The sequence below is a fragment of the Euprymna scolopes genome, chromosome 11 (assembly GCF_053919585.1).
Source record: "Euprymna scolopes isolate OS-2025 chromosome 11, ASM5391958v1, whole genome shotgun sequence".
In the NCBI taxonomy this organism is placed as follows: Eukaryota; Metazoa; Mollusca; class Cephalopoda; order Sepiida; family Sepiolidae; genus Euprymna; species Euprymna scolopes.
Window position 1 is genome coordinate 79,915,267 of NC_136492.1, and position 6,910 is coordinate 79,922,176.

Here is a 6,910-nt window from a genome sequence, read left to right on the forward strand (position 1 = left end):
TTGTCTAGTGGTCTCCATTAATTCGCTGTTGTAATACAACTTTCTATTCCAGTAACTTCTTTTCCAAGAACTGCAGATTTGTGGAACTCTCTTTTTCCTTCTATCTAGAGCTTTGATCTTTTCAAGTCCAAAGCAAATAGATATCTCCTGTCTTTGGGATAATTATCTTTCATTCTTGTTAGCTTCTTACATTGAGTGGCTTCATGCCTTGTCTTGAGCGATTTTCATAAAACAATTTTTCTTTCTGTTGATGGCTATATTTTCCATCGCAATTCAATACTTTTTTTTTTTTAATCATAACATTGCTCTTCAGTCGTTTGCTTGAGTCATGACAGAACTTATATGCATGCTCCAGAGAGCATCGCCACATACTTAGAAACCAAATTCCGTCACTTATCACAGCCTTTATCTGGCCTATTTAGCATAATGGGCTGGAAGAAAGGGGCTCAATCCTCGTCAGAGGCATACAACAAACTCCAAAAATAATACTCAATGTCTCTTTGCTAAACACTCAGCATTATAAGGTGAGGATTAAGAGTAATTGAAGTAACTTCCTCTACGTCTAGTAGTAGCCAATTAAAAGGTAGCTTTTGGGTTGTCTTCGACTATGGCGGACCACTTTAGATAATATAAACATTTTTGACATAACTAGAAAGTTATCGTGTGTGTGTGTAGATATAATCTTATATAATAAATTATTTTTAAAGTGGAGTAATTCTGTGAAAAGAGTGACACCATTCTGCTTGATGTAGTAGCTAATGAAAAGGGAATCTTTGGGTTACCTTCGACTATGGTTGATCACTTTACTTATAATGTTTTTGAGCCAGTCTTTCAACTGCCAGGAGTGACATCATGGCAGTTTCAACCATCTCTTTAGTGATCGTCTGCAACAAAACGGTTAGAAAAAAAAAAAAGAAAAAGATTTTATGTTTTTTGTCTAACTGGTCCATGATCTTCATCTGAGATTAGCAAAAAAACTAAGCAAAGCGACTTTTTAATTTATGCATTTCTGAAACTTGAACTTGTGTAGAAAATATTCTAGGAAAGATATAACGGCTGGATTTTTGACAACACAGATTTAGTAAAAAGTTTCACTGAGTTTTGTAGGTTTACTTACGGCTTGTAAAACCAATCTGAGTCATTTTTTTTTTAATTTAAAATTCCAAGTGAAGAGTTGATTACTGAAACAGTTCCAATATCATGGCTTCTCTCAACAGCATTTTACTCCAGTTTAAAAATTGTATTATTTTTCCTTCTATGTCCAGTTGTTCTGAGACTAAGTGGTTAACGACATGGACTCATATTTGTTCTGACCTTCCCCTGTGAACTGAATTTGCTACCTCAACTATTCTACATGTACTAACCAAAGAAAATTAGAACAAAAAAATGTTGATTTTGTTGTCTTTACTGTTTAGAAAATAAAACTAGCAAAAGATACGATTTTGATCATTTATGCCATTTTTTTCTTCTGCCATCTTGAAAGGAAAATATTAATTAAGGAAAAGAATGAACTTAATTTCTTTTGTTTCTGATTTTTGAAACTGGAACAATCTATGTATTGTTATCATCCAGTTGCTTACATTTCAATGTGAAAAAAAACAAAAAAAACAAAAAAACAAACAAAAAAACAAATTATTTGATAGATACTTCCTTCTCTCCCTCTCTCTTTCTCTCATGTCGTTATTGTGAACTGGAAAAATATCCGTCCCAGGACGGCTACTCCCCTCCCCCTCAAAACAGAAGATTTTAGAACCATTTTTATATCCTCTTGTGAAGATTAAAATTACAATCTAATTATACTTAACCTTATCTCTAGAATCCTTATTCTAATTTTGATCAAAATCCATTACATGATTTTGATTCTATAAAATGTATAAAATTTAAGGCTTAAGCTTAAAGGGTCTTAAGAAAAATTTGAAATTTAGGGAATCTTGTGTAATTGATGTTTAATGACAATGGATCAAATTTAATGCAAATCAGAAATATTTTGATTTCCAAATGAGAGGTTTTACTCATATTATGCTCTCTAAAATAATCCAAAGAAATAAAAAATTTGGGAAATATTTATTAATTGACGTCTAATACTTATTGTTCAAATTTCACAAAAATCAGCAGTATCTGAATTTTCATAAAGGTCTTCCACCCCATGAATTAAACTAAATATAACCCACATTATGCAATTATTAATTATAATCCAAAATTCGTAATGATATGTTAATTAGATTAGTAGTGAATATTGTACATACAAATATATACCCATATCTAACAAGATATACATATAAAAATATCAGATTTGTAAATGGAATTAGAAAAGAAACACAAATGAATATCATCTTTGTAAGCTTAATCGTAGGGCATCTGATGAAATCTCATGCTTGCATGTTTGTTTCAGGAAGGATTATTTCAATTTCATTATAATTAATAATATTTAATAATTTCCTCTCCCCTAAAAAAAAAAAAAAAATGCACAAATATTTTCTTCTCTGAAATGAAAGTGATTGCTTTTTGAGATCAATTACTTTCTTTCAAAATTCAAACTTTTGATTGTATCCTCTAACTCGGTCTTTATTGCTATATCTCATCATCTAAAAAAAAAAAAAAAAAAAAAAAAAAGTGGGGAGGAGAGAATTTGTAGAGTTAAAAGAGCTTCTTTCTAAAAAAATGTTAAAAAAAATGTTAATTTGTGCCTGCAAGATTTTATTTTCTTAGTCCAAAACAAATATTTTGTTTCTTGAATGAATCAGAAAAACAGATGACTTGAAGGCCGCAGCAAAAGGTGTTGGATATAAAAGTGTTCAGTTTACTAAACCAGACTTCCTGTTTTAGTTAAAAATAATTAATCCAATTGGCGTAAAAGAAAACGTGTAGAAGTCTTGTACACATTTTTATTTAAAAAATATCTTTTTACAAAAATAATTAATAACTTGATTATCTTTTGCATAAAATCAAAAATAAAATGTTATTGTTTCAGTTTTGAATTTGTTTTTAGTATTAAAAAAAAATTAAACAAAATGTATTGATGTGTTCTGTGAACAGATTGACCTTCTTTATATATTCTGCGGTTAAATTTACGATGCATGAATTTACTTTCGTTGATTTCCAGTTTTACCATGACCACCCATCTCACCATCAATCAATGATACTGCGCAAATGTTTCTGATTAAGTTGTACAAGTTTTGTATTCTTTGGGTGCTAATACTGATCTCTTTGAGAATGTTTACTTGCTTGCAGGACTTAAATTAATAAAAGATATTGAAAAAAAAATATGTACAAAACTTTCACATATTTTCTTTTATGCCAATACGATTCATTATTTTTTTAAACTAAAACAGGAAGTCTGGTTTAGTAAGTGGAATATTTGTATATCAATGCAATTTTTTTTATTTGACACAGTTTGCTGCAGACTTTGAGTCGCCTATCCTTCTGTTTCACTGTTTCTTCCTTTTTTTTCATAATCAAAGTCAGTGTTTTCATTTTTTTTAATCATTGTCACATTCCTTGTTGTGAATGGAGACGCCATTTTGTGTTCAGAATGACCTGGTTGTGTTTTGTTGGAGGAGGAGGATGGGATCTGTGTTATTTTCTGTTGATGACTTTTGCTTACAATGCTCTTCCAGTTTGACATAATTTCTCTTCCATGGTTTTACCATAAAAAGACTTGCTAATTTTTCTACATTTCTAACAGATACCGTTTCGTGATCAAAGTGTAGCATCGGTTCTGATTCTACACTTTATCTGTTCTGTTCTAGGTCAGTGAACCAGAAATCTTTCTAGACTGAGGCAATCTTAGATTTTTGTCTTGATCTAGAATGTCCATTTTCAGGTGATTGCACTGCCCCCTCATTAAAACTTTATGTCTAACTCTGCCCTCATAGGGAGGCAAGTAAATAAAGGCACACTTGAAATGAATAATCTTGACAATTTTTTTTTCTTTAAATGCTTGTGTAGAATAGTGATGTTTTAAACCAATGCATTTCAGGTGAAAACATTATTATTTACTTACATGTTATGTTGAAATGAGTATAAATTCCAAAAAAAAAAAACAAAACAAAAAAACAAAAAAAAAAATTCCAAAAATTAAAAAAAAGTGATCCAGTTATATAATTAGAAGCAAAACTAAAATTTATCGAGATTATCGATTAATAGTTTTATCGTATGTTTAAATGTTGAAAAGTTCGCAAAATCTAGGGGAGATAACTATAATTATTTTTTCTAAATAATTACAATCTGGCATTTTTTAAACGCAAAATACCAGAACGTAATTATAGTTGAATTTTCTATTAAAAACACATCTAGCACATTTTTAATGGGTCATTTTTCATAATTGTTGGTATTTTTACTAATTTTAACATGACACGTAAGTATGTAATAACGTTTTCAACTGAAATGTGTTGGTTTAAAACACCACTATTCTACACAAGCACCCCCTTTTTTTTGTCACATACATAAATAACTATTTCTTTAATGATATCAGATTGTCAAGTAAAATTTTATTTATATTCTTTTCATGTTAACATTTGAATATATGTAAAATTTGGTTAGAATTTCTTGATGATTGGTCATATTTTGTTTTGTCTTTTCATTTATCAAGATGTGATGCCCCCCCCCTCAAATTTTGTTGACATCAAATATGAATGTTTTTTTTTTTTTTTTTCCACTTTTTGGGAACGTTTCTACAAGATTTCTATGCACTGCTGATTTTTTGGCAACTTTATAAACCTTGTTAAATAACTTTATTAAAAATGCACATACATTAAAAAAAAAAAAAAAAATTACAATTAATTTTCTGATGGTTTTTATGTCTTTCACTGAAAATATTTTTTTTGTGTGAATGTTATTTTATTCTCACGTGTTCTTTTGGTTTCGAATTTTGTTAACGTCACCCCGATCTATTATCTGCCGACCCCTCTCCACCTTCACACTGAAAGTTAAGGCGCTTTTCCAGAATCTATTCCTTATAAAAAAACAAAAATGAAAAAAAAAATCTATATGTTGTACATGCCCATGACGGAAAGAAAATATCGTACACCAAAAATAACATGAATTAATCAAGCAGTTTTACTTTTTTATAAGGAAAACCATCTTTAAGCAAATTAGATTTTTTTAATCTCCCCTTACCCATCTTAAGAATAGCTTTCTAAAATCTCTGTTTGGAGTTATCTCCCTTGTTCTTTCAAACTGTTTTCAAGATTATGTTGTAAGATCGTCTCTAGTACATAAAATTCGATTTTCTTAGGTCCGGAAGAAATATAACTCGATTGTTGCGGTATTTTTGCTATTATGTCTGGAGTAGAGATTTATTTGCTGCCCACCCCAGCAAAATGTGGCACAAGGCCGGAAAGTGGGGATCCAGCAAGCTCCCCTAAAGGAAGGGCACTCCTGCAATTGTAAATATTTGCCTGAGTAACCCCGTTGGCATTCCCCGATAGGGGCGCCTCAGGCAGTAAGCGATAAACTTACTTCACTGGAAAGCCCAGTGGCAAGGCCTGGGAGGGTGGACCTCCTAGGTATTACCCAGGCGGTGTACCTCAGTTTGACACGTGCTGGGCCGGTTCCCGGCCCCTCACCTGTCGGGCTGAGTGTCAAGAACGGATCCTTGACGAGTACTTCTATCCTGTCTCCCTGCAGCCGAAGCCACTAGGAGACCTTCCCCATCACGAGTAATGGGGGTATTATGTCTGGGGTATGATTCCCCAAGATTGGAAGGTTCTATTTATAGACACTGCTGATAGGACTTGACCAATCAAATGAAGCCACGCTCTGCTCGCAATCAATCAAAAACTAGAATAACTCAATAAAACATGCTGGATATTTTAAAATTCCCCACACATGATTTATGTCCAACATGAGAAGAAATTTGCTCTTCGTCTGCAGACTTTTACAATCCAACATTTGTACAGATTGACTATCCAACGCAAAACCCTATCCTTTATCTTCATTTATACAATTCAAATCTTCTCTGATTGACGACTGCCATTTTGTTTGGAACAAAATTTTTCTTTTCTTTTCTTCAAAAAAAAAAAAAAAAAAAAGGGGCTTCCAGTTCGATATTTAGTGAAGACGAAATAATTTGAACAGAAAAGAAAATACAACAGATAAAGAATGTGGTTATACATCAGTCCGACTGCCGCAAGTGCAAGAATCATGCATTACTTGTGTGCCAATGCCAAGAGACATATTCTCCCGGTTTTTATATTAAATGGAAGAGTTCATTATTATCTGTAGAATGGATACACCACAGTATTACTTAATCAATTTACGTGATTTTTGGTGTATGATATTTTATTTCTTGCATGGATACATACATCATAAAGATTTGTCTTTAATTTTTGTTTCATGGGGGAATGGGGGTTCAGGAAAGCACCCAAATTAAATTTCTTTACAGTTTTTTTTTTTAATGCTAAATATTTGAAGATTTCTATTTTTTAAAATGCTTATTCAATAATTCTGTCCTGAAATTATTTAAAAGGCAGAAATGTTAAGATGTTTTTTTCTGTCTTTCTTGTCACAAGTTTGACAAAACCAAATACATTGTTTTTGTTTCTTAAGAAATGGTTGTTTGTAAAAAGTATGATTAATATAAAAAAAGGATTAATTCTATTTTAAGGATGCCACGAAATACGAAAAAACAAAAGGGCCGCCTTCAGATTTACACGGGTTGAGTTTAGACACACAATCTATCTGAGTTTATATTTTTTTGAATTATAATTTAAATACAAACTGAATAATCCTAGAGAATGGACTCATTTTAAAACGAGAATTTACAATGATATGGACATGGTCTCTGCGTTTGTTTATTAAAAAGTTTTGTAAATAAAAAAACAAAAAAAAAACGCACTCTACATTTAAAAAAATAAATAAAGATCTGATATATTTCCCACCTTTTCTTAAAATAAATCCTTCCTTACAT